The sequence below is a fragment of the Pimephales promelas genome, chromosome 13, assembly GCF_988280905.1.
Source record: "Pimephales promelas chromosome 13, fPimPro1.hap1.1, whole genome shotgun sequence".
NCBI classification, from domain to species: domain Eukaryota; kingdom Metazoa; phylum Chordata; class Actinopteri; order Cypriniformes; family Leuciscidae; genus Pimephales; species Pimephales promelas.
Genome location: NC_142781.1, coordinates 31,588,116 through 31,603,548, shown reverse-complemented (window position 1 = coordinate 31,603,548; position 15,433 = coordinate 31,588,116). Strand labels below are relative to the sequence as shown.

Below are 15,433 nucleotides of genomic sequence, written 5' to 3'. Positions count from 1 at the left end.
GTGTCAAGATTTACATTTCTCCGCTTAAGCACATGCAGCTGTTTATAGACTCCTCCGCAGACATAAGAAGCTCCGGCTATACATAGAAGCAGAAACCTTTTAAAAACTCCTATCCTGAGGGGGCTCGGTCGTTTGAGTTAATGGATGCAGTGGCAAATTAAATTTCAATTACTGGAAACGCAGCTACCGATCAGCGTAGTTCGACATACTTCAAAAAGTGACAGTTGAAAGGAAACGCGACTGAGTCTGCGCAGTAGAGGATGTGGCTGGTGCACGCGCAATGTTTTTTAGGCCAAGGCTTTTCTGTTTTACCCTCACAAATATAATTTTCTGCTTACGGTTTGACGTGACCTCGAAATGGGCAGCATACTTCGTACCTATTCCACATATATCATCTGACAAGTAGAGAAAACAAGACATTAATCTTTCCCCTCAACTTTGACAACGTCTTCAACAGGCACTTGAGCTCGACTGACTGACACCACGTCTGCAAAGAGGGATATTTGGAGGCATCTGATGGTGGGTTGTGTCTCCTGGCCTGCAGGTTTACACTTGAGAGGCAACCTTAAGTGCACATACCAAAGATAGACAAACCTAAACACTGCATTTGGGTACACGTCAAACAAAATGGGGAGAGTTCATGTGAGAGGCTTGTGTTATTTAATGGAAAGATACACAATTTACATAGAACCTTTACAAGTACATCCCATACCTCAGATGGACTTGTTAAAGGGATGATTGTCAAGTATTTCTGAGTTTAGAAGTATTCGTTTTGTCCATATCTATTTCTGCCCTTCCAGTCACACTTTTGGGCTAAAGAACTTAAACACAAATATCGAGCGAGTACGATTCTCTTCTGAGATCTTAAAAAGATAGATCCTCCAAAAATCAAAACAGTTCTGGCAGTATTTTACTCACCCCATTTGTGATTTTCTTTCTTCTAGACATCCAAGCTGCTCTTTTCAATGAAAGTGGATGGTGACTACAGCTGTCAGGCTCTTTTCAAGGCAAGTTTTACAGTAAATAAGACACAAATAATTCCTATTAAGTCACGTCAGTTTTATTTATGTTGAACTTCACACATTATACATTGTTTCAATTTAGCTTTACATGAAAAGCACATGGTTTTTGTTCGTTGTTGAACTTGACAGTCCCTATGACGAATCCACATTCATTCACATTCTTCAAAAATTCTTGTTTTGGGTCAAAAAATGTTTCCCATTTAAGCTATTTTACTTCAATAGTAAAAATCTTCGCTATTTTTTATTATTGAATAGCATATCTGTACAGAGACACTAGTATTCAAGTGTCTCTGTACAGATAGAGCATGCCAAGTATTTGTAGAAAGGTTAAATAAAGAGAGGGCCCAGTAAGGTGCAGACGACAGGCTTTTTTCTTCCGTAAAATCAGCAACAACTTCTTTATTTATCTTTCTAAAACACAGCCGGAGACATGTGCGATATAATGGCCGAACGTTCACCAAATCTCCCATGAATCTGTCACTTTGAGCTCTATTCAGTATGGAGAGAAGTTGGAAGTGCTCAGAAGGGAGGTAAAGAGCAGACACGTCTTGGCATCCACACAGCAACATTAAAAGTGTGTGGTTTCACAATAATAATAATCTTGAGAGCAGCTGTGTAAACATTTAACTGAGCACGCCTCTTGTGGCACGGTACGGGATCCTCATGTTTAACTGTGTATTTTGCTAGATGCGATTGTGCACTTATCAACACTTATCTAAATGCCTGCGCTTGTCTTTTCTGCATCTTAGCTGATATTGACATAACCCTGGCGGTGATGTTTTCATTGCGACCAGCTGTAGGAATTTAACACTTGCATTTAATCGGCCTTATGAAACTGTGTATAATACACACACTAATATTATTGTGCATAAGAATAGACTTACTAATGTTTTGTAATTGAACAACATCAATGACCTACTATTAAAAATATAGATGGCTTCTGAAGACACAGATTTTTTAGTAATGATGCAAAAGATAAACTAAAGACTTTTATAATATTACAAAAGATTTCTATTTTAATAAATACTCTTTTAAAATTTCTATTCCACCCTGCAATATTCAATGTGTTGACGTATTTAACTCTAGCGGGTTTGATGTCTCGCAAATACAATGACGCTGGTAGTGACGATTCCGTCTGACCAATCAGTGATCTGCGGTGATTTAAAGCGAGCCGTACCGTACCATTTAGTTTAAAAGCACCAAAGCGTGCCGTACCGTACCATTCAGTGGAAAAGCGCCATAAATACGTGAACAAGTGACGATTTTAGCGGCAGTTGTTTATAATGTAGGGGGCGGAGCATTTGATGGGACAGAAAAAAATCAGATGTGAAGCTGAAAGTGCAGAGTGATGTCATCAAAATCATTGGTCCATATTGGTGGACTGTGAGAGACTGTAAGTTTTGAATGCTTATCTTATAAATGCAAATTTTGTCATTGATATTAGTAAGACTAATATTTTCATAATAAAAGACAAAAAACTTTAATTTTGATTTCATGGGAACTTTAAGCAACACAAACGTTTTCAACATTGGCAACAATAAATGTTTCTTGGGATCAGCAAATCAGCATATTAGAATGATTTCTGAAAGATCATGTGACACCAAAGATTGGAGTAATGATGCTGAAAATTCAGCTTTGACATCACAGGAATAAATGTGTTTTTATTTTAATTGTATTTATATTACGTCCAGGACATTATTCTGAATAATTTTCACAGAAGAAAACAGTAAATGAAGACATTTGTTGTAAGTAAGCAATAATCAGTATGCAGCAAGTTTCCAACCCGCATGGGTCATGTGACTTAATTGCCTGTTTGCTCTATTTATCTCTGTGAAAAACTGCTCTGGGTTCACAAAGTGTAGAGAATAATCAGCTGGATCAAACACTGCCTTAAATTACAGCAGAGAATCAAATAGCGGCTGATGTCTATTCATCCGCGTGGGTAAACACTGTGCCTGTAATTCGCCTTCTCTCTCTCTCTCTCTCTCTCTCTCTCTCTCTCTCTCTCTCTCTCTCTCTCTCTCTCTCTCTCTCTCTCTCGTCACACACTCCATTACAGTAATGTGCCACTAACATTGTCGTAAACAAACCCCAGATGCTCAAGAATACACCTCTTTGATCCAGGTTCGAAGACCTCCCTGAATCTGCTGGTACCCCTTCCACCTGATGTTCAGAGACCACCTTACAGATGAAACAGGAAGAGCTCATACTCAGATCATACTTCAGTAAGTAACCTACTTTTGAACTGAATCTGTGCAGTATAAAATGTACACTATTTAAAAATAGTCAGTGAATTAATATGTCAAGATTCACCAGGCTCAAATTGTGAAAGAATGGTTGGGAGTGAGCATGAATAATCATTTTCGCACATGAAGGTCCAGACTTTAAATTTACACTGAAACCTTAAATTTAAGTCCAGACCTTAAATTTATTGAAAGTCTTTGGGATGTGCTGGAGGAGACTTTACAGAGTGCTCAGAGGGTCTCTTGCATTGTCAATACAAAATCTTTCATTGATGCACCTCTTGGTGGAAACAAATGTTGTGATGTTATTTCCACCAAGAGGTTAATTCTTCATCTCTCCCAACCATTTCACAATGGAATATGGCCATGATGTGTCTTCCTATATGGTTATGTAGCCCTCAATCGGGTCATGGGGTCTATACGACCCCAATCGACTTTTACTTAATAAAATCTCAGTGGAATAAGATTTTGTGACTTTTCATACATTATCTATCTATACACACACAAAAACTGGGTTTGATTCGGTTGTTCTGAAGGTATGTAAAAAAAAAAAATGTTTACACTTCTGGTCTTCGGGGTCAATATGAATATATTCCATCCCCACATTGAAATGAATGGGAAATGTGAAAAAAAAACTAAATATATTTTCTTCATGTGTCAAAAAAATAAAATAAAAAATCCAGCATGAATCTGAAAATTTTTACACAGTAATGAAGGCCTAGTACTAGAGCATAAATGTAATGTATCATAATAATAATATTTCATATGCAATAATAATATATATATGCATATATATATATATGGTTAGGGTTCGGCACTTAATGTCTATGGTTAGCATTTGTGGCATGCAATCAATTATAATATATAAGAAAAAAAGTCACTGTTTTTCAGTGGATTAGTCCCGCATGCACTCATAATTCAGTCATGGAACTCTAGATTATGCAGGCTGATAGATTCTTATTTAAATCTGCAAACAATGACATCATCTAACATGGCTCAAGCTGATTGGATTTCTGCAGCCAATGAGCCTCCTGCTTTACTTTTAAATAGTTAGTTTCTGTGTATGCTGCAAGCAGTCAGAAACCCTCCACCTCTCCCTGCTCTGCTCCAACTCTATAGATCTGCTACAAGTAATTTCATGTTATGTTCAGCAGCAGTTGTATGTCTTTCATGTTCACAGCAGCATGTCTGTGGATGTATTGGCAGTGTACTTGCTCTGCTGCAGCAGTGTAGCAGATCTAATCCACCAAGACCAAATACATTAACACTGTCATGTCCATCACCATCCCAAACTCTCTACGAGTTGTCATGACTTAACTACCTTTGTTAAAGCACGAATACTTCGGAACAAATTTGTTTTAATAAATTCAAATAATTGTCCCTTTGGTGGATGAATGTCTGGATTTGCATTACTGACTTAATCCCTGGAGTTTGCTTCACGTAAACAAATAGTTATTTTCAGAATAAATACTACAGTATATGGCATATTGCACATTGTGCAATATGTTGTGTGCTATTTTTATTGGTGTTTGAGGTTTAGATGATATTTTTGCTCACCCTATGCAAATGAGACACATAAGATTGATGAGAATTTCTATTGGATATGCATTGGACTTCCTGCATACTATGCTATTCCAAACTACATCACACTCCTTTTTTTTGTTCCTTCCTGATATCCTTGAGCGGATACCCAGGTTTATTGTTTTTAGCTGATCATGACATGGGTTAAAACAAAGATTGTTTTTATCTTTGTGCAGACAAGGTTGGGAAATGAATCCGTTACACTGGTCTCAAGCAAACACGTGTTATGGTTATACTTTAAAAACACTGTGATAGTCGCATACTTGAAATGTTTATTCACGGTGCTGCCCTCTCGCCTGCTGTTTTACTGTTTTCGTCTGTGGTAATCGTCAGCATGTCTCAAATGCTGCCCATAGAAATAATGTTGTAAATAACCCACAATAAGCTAAAACCAGAAAAACATTTTATTGCTTAGAGATACATACCTTTCAAAAGTTTGGGGTTAGTAAGATTTTTTTTAAATGTTTTAGAAAGGAGTCTCTTTTGCTCACCAAGGCTGCATTTATTTATACTGTAAAAACAGTAATATTATTATAGTTTAAAATAACTGTTTTCTATTTTAATATATTTTAAAATGTAATTTATTTCTGTGATGAAAAGCTGAATTTTCAGCATCATTACTTCAGTCTTCAGTGTCACATGATCCCTCAGAAAACTACAAGAAACATTTCTGATTATTATTAATGTTGAAAACAGTTGTGCTGCTTCACATTTTTGTGGAAACTGATACTTTTTTCCAGAATTAGATAATAAATAGAATGTTTTTTTTTTTGGTATTTTTTTACATTTTAAAAATCACTTAACTGGCACTTTTGATCACTTTAATTCATCATCTTTGAATATACATGTTTTTTTCTTGTTAAATTGAAGTTCTCAGCGCAGATAATTTGATACAGGATGAATTTGCTGAGAAATATTTGAGTTTATCTTGAGTTTGAAACATTGAGTCATCTTCTGAAACTCTAGAGGAGACTTTTTAAGCAAAAGTCCTGTGTTGGATAAACAATTGAGATTGAGCTCAGTACGTGCATAATTTTAAAAGATGGAGTGCATAATCTGCGCCTCATTTCTCTGCATCGTGACACAACACTATTAATCAAACAGAAATCGCATGAAGCATTACAGACCAAGCTCTACCAAACAATCTGGCTCAAAGTCAGTGTCCCCAACCTTTTTTTTCTAAATTCTCTATTGCCTGTAGACCTGCTAACGTGGATGTGAGCCATGCGGCGTTTTAAAAGACAGAAGATAAGCTAAATGAGAGGAGACAGAGGTCCTATTTAAAAGCAGACATGTAATTAATTCTCAGATCACACAGTTATCTCATATAGAGACTGTAATTCATCTTTGATTCATTTGGCTGTTTCCGTTCCCGTCGCTGAGAATGAGAAAAAGGCCCTCTCACTCGGTTTGTGTATGGATCATTGAGAAAGACTGGGCCCCCCTTGTCATTATGTCAAATTCTAGCTAAGAACGAAACATTCTATTTTCCTAACCTGGTTAAGTAATCATATTACCTCAGGCTCCATAAAGTGGAACAAACAGTAGCATAGAAGTTCAGCTCCCTTTTTACGTGCCTTGAGTGACAGATTGGCTTTCATCAAAGGGGCCAGAATCGAACTTATGGAGTCATTTCGCTTTGCTAAGAATACTAAATTGATCCTCACATGCGGAACATCTGGTGAAAAGCAATTTCCACCCAAGTGTTTTAGTATTTCCTCATAATTAATTTCACATGTACATGACAAGAGCTACTGGCCTCCCAGAACGGGCGCACAAAAGCTAGCTTTGTTTCCCTCCGTCAAAAAGTACGCTGTGGTTCCTCGTTAAAACGTGCTTGTTCTTTTGACGCTCAAATTGATGATGAAAGGTCTGTTCGGGAGACGCAAGTCATATCATCTGCTCCGGAAAGCTTGCTGTGTTGGCCACCAGTATGGGACGAAAAGTTTAGGAACGAAAGATAAGTGAGTGAACTTTTGCTTTGAAGTACATTTGAAATTTTTGTACAATTGAAATGTCAAACACCTTGTGTAAAGATTAATATGGTAAAATTGCATTAAAATGATTCGTAAGCCCATGTACATTAAAGGTATAGCAGAGGATCTTTCCGAATTTTAGAGAAGACCCGCCCTCTCCATTTTTTTTTTTTAAAAATGCACATGCACAAACACAACACTCCCGAGAGGGAACGCCTATTACGCCTTGCACAAGTATGTTCCAAATTGTAAACTAACTCAAAAATATTCATAAAAAAGACAACATGTCAAATGCCCTTCCGTGTTTTATTTACTTATTATACTGATCGATTGAGTGACCGAGGACTCAAGACATGATATGTCCAACCCTGTATCACACAAAATACGTTCTGAGAAAACTATTTTGCAAATCGCAATTACGTTACATGGCAACATAAAAGCAGTGCTATTACGTTGGTCCTTAACCAATATGTCTCATTGTTAATACGTAGGTATTAATACGTTATTTTTATACATAGTTGCGTATGGAGAAGTAGCTTGTAGCATTTGTGTAATAATAAACACACAAGGTTTTAGAATATGAACCCGCAAGGTTTTAGAATATTTCAGCGTGATACCATTTACCATTTTGGTCAAAAGGCTACTTTAGACAAATTGAGATGTTTACCGTGTGTATGCGGTGCATGACTCGTGCCAGGGCTAGCATTCCTAAGTAGCTTGCATTAACTTTTACTAGTGATTTTAAATGGATTTCTCCAAATAGCGTGACAAACTTTACCTGTCTAGTAGAATCTTCGCGACTGCGGCATCAGTGAGAAGCCCAACCTGTGCTTTTAGCGCACGCCAGCGTGTGATATTCACCCAAAATCACTCTGGTCTTGTTTCTATATTCTGCGGCCTTTCTCTTCTTATCATACACTTCATATACATATTTTTTCTCTTTCGACCCTCAGCCATTTTCAAAGGAATGGCTGAAACCTTAACTCATCACACATAAAACACCTGAAAGTGAAAACTACATAGGGATGAGCACGTACGACGGTCTTGCGTAAACATATTACCAGAATGATTGACACTTAGATGGTCCAATAGTATAGACTACCCACCCGGAAAAAGAAAATCCCCCGCTATACCTTTAAGTTGTAAATAACCTACAATATTCCTAAAAAGTTAAAAGACATTTTTATTGCATTATTTTATCTACATTTTATTGCTTTAAAACAAAATTTTGGGATCGATACAAATTTTTGAAAGAAAATACCAAGGCTGCATTTATTTGATCAAAAATACGGTAAAAAAAGAGCAATATCGTGAAGAAATGTTACAATTTAGAAATATCTGTTTTCCATTTGAATACAGTTTAAAATGTATTTTTTACAACGTCACATCAGAAATACAACGCTCAAGTGCAAAATTGTGCTATTGTGTATACTCACTCTTTTGCGTTTTTATTTTTCAGAGCATCTTCATTGACCCTCACAATTTTCCACAATGCTCTTGAGTTGAGAATAAAGACCAACGACATGAGACATAACAGCACCTGCTCTTACTTGTCTCAAAGTCAGTCACCATCAGATTAATCACTAAAGCCACCAGGGAAGATGCTGTCCGATTAAACGCGTCTGTTTGTGTAGCGTGTCTGGGACCACCTGCATGTGCGTATGTACTGTAATGCTTTCTTAGGAAAACCATTTGTAAGCATATTGTTTTTTTCTCTCAAGCGGACTTCCCCCTCTTTTGAGGTCGTTGTTTCATGCGCAGTCATTCTTTCAGATGTCTCATGTTGCCAAAGTGAGACGTGAATGTGTTGAAGTTGCCATACACAAGTGAACAAGAATGGAAAAATATGTTCCTGTTCCGATACCGAGCGCAGATAAAAGCAGGTGTTTCAGGTGTTTTGGATAACTGCTGTATTTAAAGCGGTGGAGCATCCTGTTTGCCAAGTACTCTCTGAAAGGCCAAACGTTCTTCTGGTGTACTTCTAAAAAATCAAAGTGTCTCATTCCTCTTCATCTTCATCTTTTATGTCAGCCAGTTGTTCTTCTACCTTTTCAACTCCATTCTTAAAGATTAGTTTATCCGAAAATGAACATTTTGCATTCATGCACTACTTTCGTCTGTGTATCGTGAAAAGGGCAAGTTTTAAATAATATGTTGGTCACCTTTCCATGCAACTATAGTGAATGGGAACTGGCGTATTTGAAATTCAACCATCCAAAAGTACCAAAGAATTGTAAAAGTAATCCATAAGTGACTTGTGCGCTTTATCATTACTCACTCACAATCTTGTCCTCCATTGGGTCATTGTGAACAGATGAAATCAGTGAGTTGAACTTGAGAAGTGAATCAGTCTAATTTGTGCTTTTTTTGTGAATGATTCATTGAGACGATCTCAGTCAAAAGAATGATTTATTAAAGGAGTAGTTAACGAAAAGAAATTAAGGTTTTTGATGAAAACATTCCAGCATTTTTCTCCATAAAATGGACTTCAATGGGAACCAAACGGTTCAAGGTCCAAAAGACAGTTTCAGTGCAAATTGCAAACTGTTCAAAGGGGTTTAAACGATTCCAGACGATGAATAAGGGTCTTATCAAGCGAAACCATCGCTCATTTAAAAAAATAATAACAAAGTGTAAGTTTTATAAGCACGAATGCTCGCCTTGCTCTGTTCTGTGACACACGTTCGTGACTCTCCTGTTCGAACTCGTTGTTCATCAAAATTAACAAATCTTTTTTTGAGTCAATTACTTCGTTACGTTTGTTGAATGAACCAAATGACTCGAGATAAACGAGTTCGAACAGGAGAGTCACAAACATGCGTCACAGAACAGAGCAAGGCGAGCATTTGAGCTTATAAAACTTAAACCTTGTTATTTATTAATTAAATGTGCAATCGTTTCGCTTGATAAGACCCTTATTCATCATCTGGAATCGTTTAAAGCCCTTTGAACAGTTTGCACTGAAACTGTCTTTTGGACCTTGAACCATTTGGTTCCCATTGAAGTCCATTATATGGAGAAAAATGCTGGATTGTTTACATCAAAAACCTTAATTTCTTTTCGACTAAAGAAAGAAAGACATGGACATCTTGGATGACACAGGGGTGAGTAAATTATCAGCAATAGATTTTTTAAAAGTGAACTACTCCTTTAATGAATTGGAATTGATTCTCTACCTCACTGACTCAATTCAGTCACAATTCAGTGACTACATTTTGGACTTTAAGATAATTTTATGTATATGCCAAAAGTACTTCAAAATCGAAATAGATTTTTAAATAGATTACTATCATATGAATATAGCACTTTTGTGGTGTATTTTTCCATCATTTTGTCACGCTGGTCCTCATTCACTTCTAATGTATTGAAGAACGAGAAAAGGATATCCTTCATAAACTGATTTTTTTGTATTGTACAGAAGAAAAAAGTCATACACATTTGAAACAAATCATGGCAGAATTTTCAAGCCAACTATCCCTTTAAGCGGGAAAGCATGACATATTCCTATGTTTTGAAAAACCATAACAACAACTTGAGATATTGCTTCACCATCATAATCCTCTTTATTTCCTTTCTTACGTGGCAAACTTTTCCCTTTTGTTGTCGGACTAATCTAGTGCTAATAGTCAAGTTAGTCTGTTTCACTTCCACGTTTTTAATCTCCGAACGGCAAGTCTGCTTCCATTGTTAAAGGCAGCAGAAATTGCATTGATCCTTTAACCCCACTAACCCTTCCGATGACCCCCGGAAGGGATAGCATGACTCTTAGGTGATGAGTGGAGCGGTAGGAAGAAAAGGAGCCTTACAGTCATGGGGGAATCTCATCCCCGAGAGGTCAAAGTCATGAGGGACCACTATTATCCAGATGAACTCAGTTGTTTGTGACTTCAAAAGCATTTAAATACAACAGTAGACTCTCTCAGAGAACCTTTTGTGACCCGGGCCCTTTGTGCCGAGGTCTGGAGGGTGACTGGTTTCACTCAGAGTCGTGACAGGTCTGGTGCTCAGAGACGTTTAAGCGTCTAATGTTACCCGAGCAGCTCCGGTATTAGGGCCTGATGACGAGCGAGAAAAACAGCGAGGCCGCTTCATTTACCTCTAACAAAAACACAAATAAGAATGAGCGGAGGGACACAACGGTTAAACAGTCTTCAATCTGGACTCCTGTTATTGGAAAATAATAGCTGTGTGAAAAGGAAGTAATCTAGAGGGCCTTTAATCAATTTCTGCTAGATGAGCGATCGGGATGAAAGCTCTGCGATGGGGTCGCCAGCTCCAGACATTGTGGGCTGGTTGGTGTATAGGAAGGATGGGCTTTAATTTGTCTTTTCAGGGTGTCCAGGCATCTTTAAAGGCTTAATTGTTACCATAGACAGCCTTGATGCCATGTGTTTGCGGAAATGGTTTCAAGGCCTGCTGTGGTGAAATCACTGACCACTGACTAAACGGCGAGCGCTGTATAGGTTGAAAGCCCATTCCAGTGCCATTACGCAAATATTTCACCAGTTGCTGTGTAACATTATTACCCATCCAGAAGTGAAATTTTGGATCGATGTGTTTAACTACATATTACATTAACTATGCTGTGAAAATGTTTGCCATTCATTTTGCTTTCTCCATTTGGTAATGCAACAAAAAATGATTCCCCGAGGAGTCATCTAATCGCTCAATCCTCTCTTGTTGCATCCACAACTAATAAAAGTCTAAGAAGTCACTTTAGGCGCGACACCGCAAGGTCCAGGGTCAGATAAACACGCATTGTTTGGTGAGACATCATTTCTTTCTTGTGGTTATGATGTAAACTCCCATTGTGGGATTTGGACTGAGAGGGGAAACTCAGCCTGGGTTTTGTTCAGAGCACAGAAGAGCTGTAATCCCTGCACCTGAGGCCATTTTCAGGGAGGTTCCTGTAAGCCGAGAGCGATCCCAGAACATCTCAGATGAGCTGCTACAAAACAGGCCTGCCATCTTGAGATCCATTACCAGAGCCGGCTCTGACAGGAATGTCAAGAATTCCGATGCTCTTTCACTTGAAGAAAAAAGGAAAAGCTGATAAGTCCATTGTTGTCTAAGTTTTATTTGCAATTCCACTGGCGGGAACTGCATATGTCTGCAGGCATTTCTGATGACCTCTATTAAGTGGCATGATATTTCAAGTCAAAGCAATGCTTTGTAGTGAATTTTCCACACATTTTAAATAAAAAGCAAATAGTTATATTAGACTTATTATATTCCTGTGGCTGGTACTGAGATTCTCTACAAATTTTTCTGACAAAATAATGTTGCGCACATTTCAAGTAAAAACCATAGACTGTAAAAAAAAAATCGTCTGTGACGTCACCCGTAGACTTTCTGGAGAACAGTTCTGAGGCTGTTTATGGAGGATATGGGCGGCGCCATATTGGAAAATCTTGGGAAATACAAAATAGAAATGTTCAGAAAGGATGCAGAGGTTGTGTGTCAGATCATGGCCGAGACGTCAAATTCCACTCGGCGCAGCCCGTTATCAGCTGTCAATCAAAGTTAACCGCCCTTATTTGTCATACGTTTTATATCTAAATATGATCTAAACTAACAAGTTAGCACTCGGGAGCTATCGAAAAATACAATAAAAGTCCAGGGGACCAACCTGTAAAAGCATGAATTTATGCTGTGAAAACAGACATTTTAACATCCTGTCTATGGATATTTGCTCACTTTTGGGACCTCCCTCTAGCGGATTTTAGATGTATTGCAGTTTTTCGCACTTCGGGGTAGACTTCATTTTTCAGATTAGAATGTTGCCGCTTGGCAAAAACTTTTTTATTTTTACGATTTATCTATTATATTTATTATATATTTTTTATTTATTATTTATTTTTATTGATTAAACTAATCTCCTTCATCCAGTTCAATCAACTTAAAATTTTAAGGCGACCCAGGTTACTTACTTTTTTAAGTTAAACCAACAATATTTTTTTTACAGTGTAGTAATCACAACATTTTTTCTTTTGTCAAATCAACTTAAATCATTTATTTAGTTCAGATAACATATAAGTTTGAGTTTCTGATGATTAAATCATTCTCCTTCGTTGTATTAACTGACTTTTTCCAGTTCAATGAGGTAACCAGGTTACTTACTTTTTTAAGTTAAACCAACAATATTTTTTTACAGTGTAGTAATTTTCAACATATTTGAAGTGAAAAGCTGGTAAATCTTGCATGACTTAACATTTGCGTTTCCAGTGGCAGTAACTGCAAGTGTCTGTAAATGTTTCTGACAAACTGCTTTCGAATGTAATTGAGAAGGAATAATTACCAAATGCTTTGTAGGGAATATTTCAGCATTTAAAGAATCGGGAAGACAAAATCATTTCCTCTCCGCCTGCCAAAGATAACATCACATCATCAGATTATACCGTATCCATATTTCTTCTTAAAAGGACAGTAGAAGGGTACGTGAATAATAAAGTGAAATTGCACTAAGAGTTGCTAAATCGTTTGTGATAGGTTCAACTAGAGGACACCCGTGAGTTTTGTTCTTCGCGAGCGTACTTCAAAGTTCTCCAGGCAGGCTAAATGTGTCTACCTGATGGACGTGCATTCAAGGAACAGATGAAAACAGTAGCTTCTCTGTGTATTTGAGCAGCATGTCATGATGATCCCTAATGCGACAGTAATTGCTCCTTGATGCCTGGCTTGCCAGCACAGAGCAGGACCTTTCTCCCATGAGTCAGAGAGAAAAGACTCCGAAATTGGAATGTCAACGGGATAATCCTCATGTTGTTGCTGATGGATCCTCTTGACCTTTGACTGCCAAATATAAGGTGGAGTGAATATTTAACAAACAGCTTATGTTAACGATGCTTGCCTTTAATGAGAAATGAAACCTTTTAACATGTTTCAGGCAGCGCGTAAACACAAAGGAGGTGTTGCCGGAGGCGTTCAGCTGTTTTGAAGATGACCGCAGATGAGTTCGGCATGCTATAGGGCGGCCTAACGCATGTGGAGAACACTTGAATATATATATATATATATATATATCAGAGTATTTAATCAGAAAACAGTGTGGGACATGGATCTTTCAATGGTCTGAATTCCTTCTCCATGTGTGAGAAATCTGCCCTCCGCATCCGCAACCTGCAGTTCAAAACTGGAACAAATGTCTTTGGATTAGTAGGCTGTAACCATGGCTATAGGAACAGGAAGGAACTAACTCTAAAAGCACTAGAAACGTCTAAACTTACACGGGCATGGCGGACATTCAACTGACACTCGATAAAGTGTGCGAAACATTCAAATATTTACTTTTATTCCTAGCTCGGAAACAAATTTACCATAGAAGCGTAAATTGTGATCCATAAATCTTGTTTCCTGTCACTTCTTGCCTCAAGTATTGCATCTTACTTAAACAGTTTACTGTTGTTTTCTAAATGTCAAAACTCTAGCATCAAGAACAAATTAACAGTAAGCTATTCACCTTTCCAAAAGAAATATATATCTCCAAATAAATCGCAATTAGTGGCATTTTGGAAACATGTTAAAGGAAAAGCAATACAATTTTTGGCTACACTTTATTTCGATGGTCCACTTTAGATATTCTACTGAAGTAAGTTTGCAACTAAATGTCAACTTACAAGTCGACTAGAGTAGACTGTTAAGGCTTGTTTACACCAAGGATGCTAACTATAAAGATAATGATAAAGATATATTTCTCAATATTAATGAATAGCAGAGTTCTCGCAGCTATAACGATAAACAATATCGAGCATTTAAAGCGGCAGACAAGCACACAGTATCATCCACTGGTGTGAATGCTAATATTGTTATCTTTATAGTTATCGTTCTTGGTGTGAACCTTAAGGTTAGAGTTGGGGTTAGTAGAATAAGTTAGCATATAGTTTCAGAGTTTTAACTTAAAAAAAGGAAGTAACCTGGTTGCTTTAAAAGTTCATTGAACTAGAAAAAGTGAGTTAATACAACTGATAAAATGATTTAATCATCAGAAACTCATGTTATCTGAACTAAATAAATTAAGTTGATTTTACAAAAGAAAAATGTTGTGATTACTTATCATGAAAAGATTTTTTTACATTGATGTCTAAAGTGAACCATCAAAATAAGTGTTATCAAATTTAACTACTAAGCAATGTGAACAAAAATCATTTGGAGCCAGGATATTAAGGGGGCAAAGCTGTTCTGAAAATCATTTTTTTTTTATTAATCAGACAAAAATTTGTACACTGTAAAAAAAATCTTTTCATGATTTGTAATCACAATATTTTTTCTTTTGTCAAATCAACTTAATTTATTTAGTTCAGATAACACATAATTTTGAGTTTCTGATGATTAAATCATTCTCCTTCATTGTATTAACTCATTTTTTCTCATTTCCATGAACTTAAAATTTTTAGGCAACCAGGTTACTTACTTTTTTAAGTTAAACCAACAATTTTTTTACAGTGAATATTGTTTTTACAGCATTTATTAACCTTTGATAATAAAATCGTTAGTTCAAAGTTCATTAACTAATATTAATAAATAAAACCTTATTGTAAAGTGTTTCCAGTTTTTTAAACAGTTTATGTTGCAGCCCTACAGGATATTCTACCTAAAAAAACAACTATTTACC

The 15,433-nt window shown here is 36.9% G+C and overlaps 1 protein-coding gene across 1 annotated transcript in view; it reads left to right on the top strand.

The window, feature by feature from the left end:
- The first annotated feature begins 418 nt into the window (after nt 1-418).
- Nucleotides 419-15,433, top strand: part of fermt1 (FERM domain containing kindlin 1) — a 37,957-nt gene continuing 22,942 nt past the window's right edge. The window contains exons 1-3 of the mRNA XM_089118886.1: nt 419-519; nt 945-1,007; nt 3,147-3,247. The gene's annotated coding sequence lies outside the window, so the exon portion shown is untranslated. The remainder of the gene's footprint in view (nt 520-944; nt 1,008-3,146; nt 3,248-15,433) is intronic.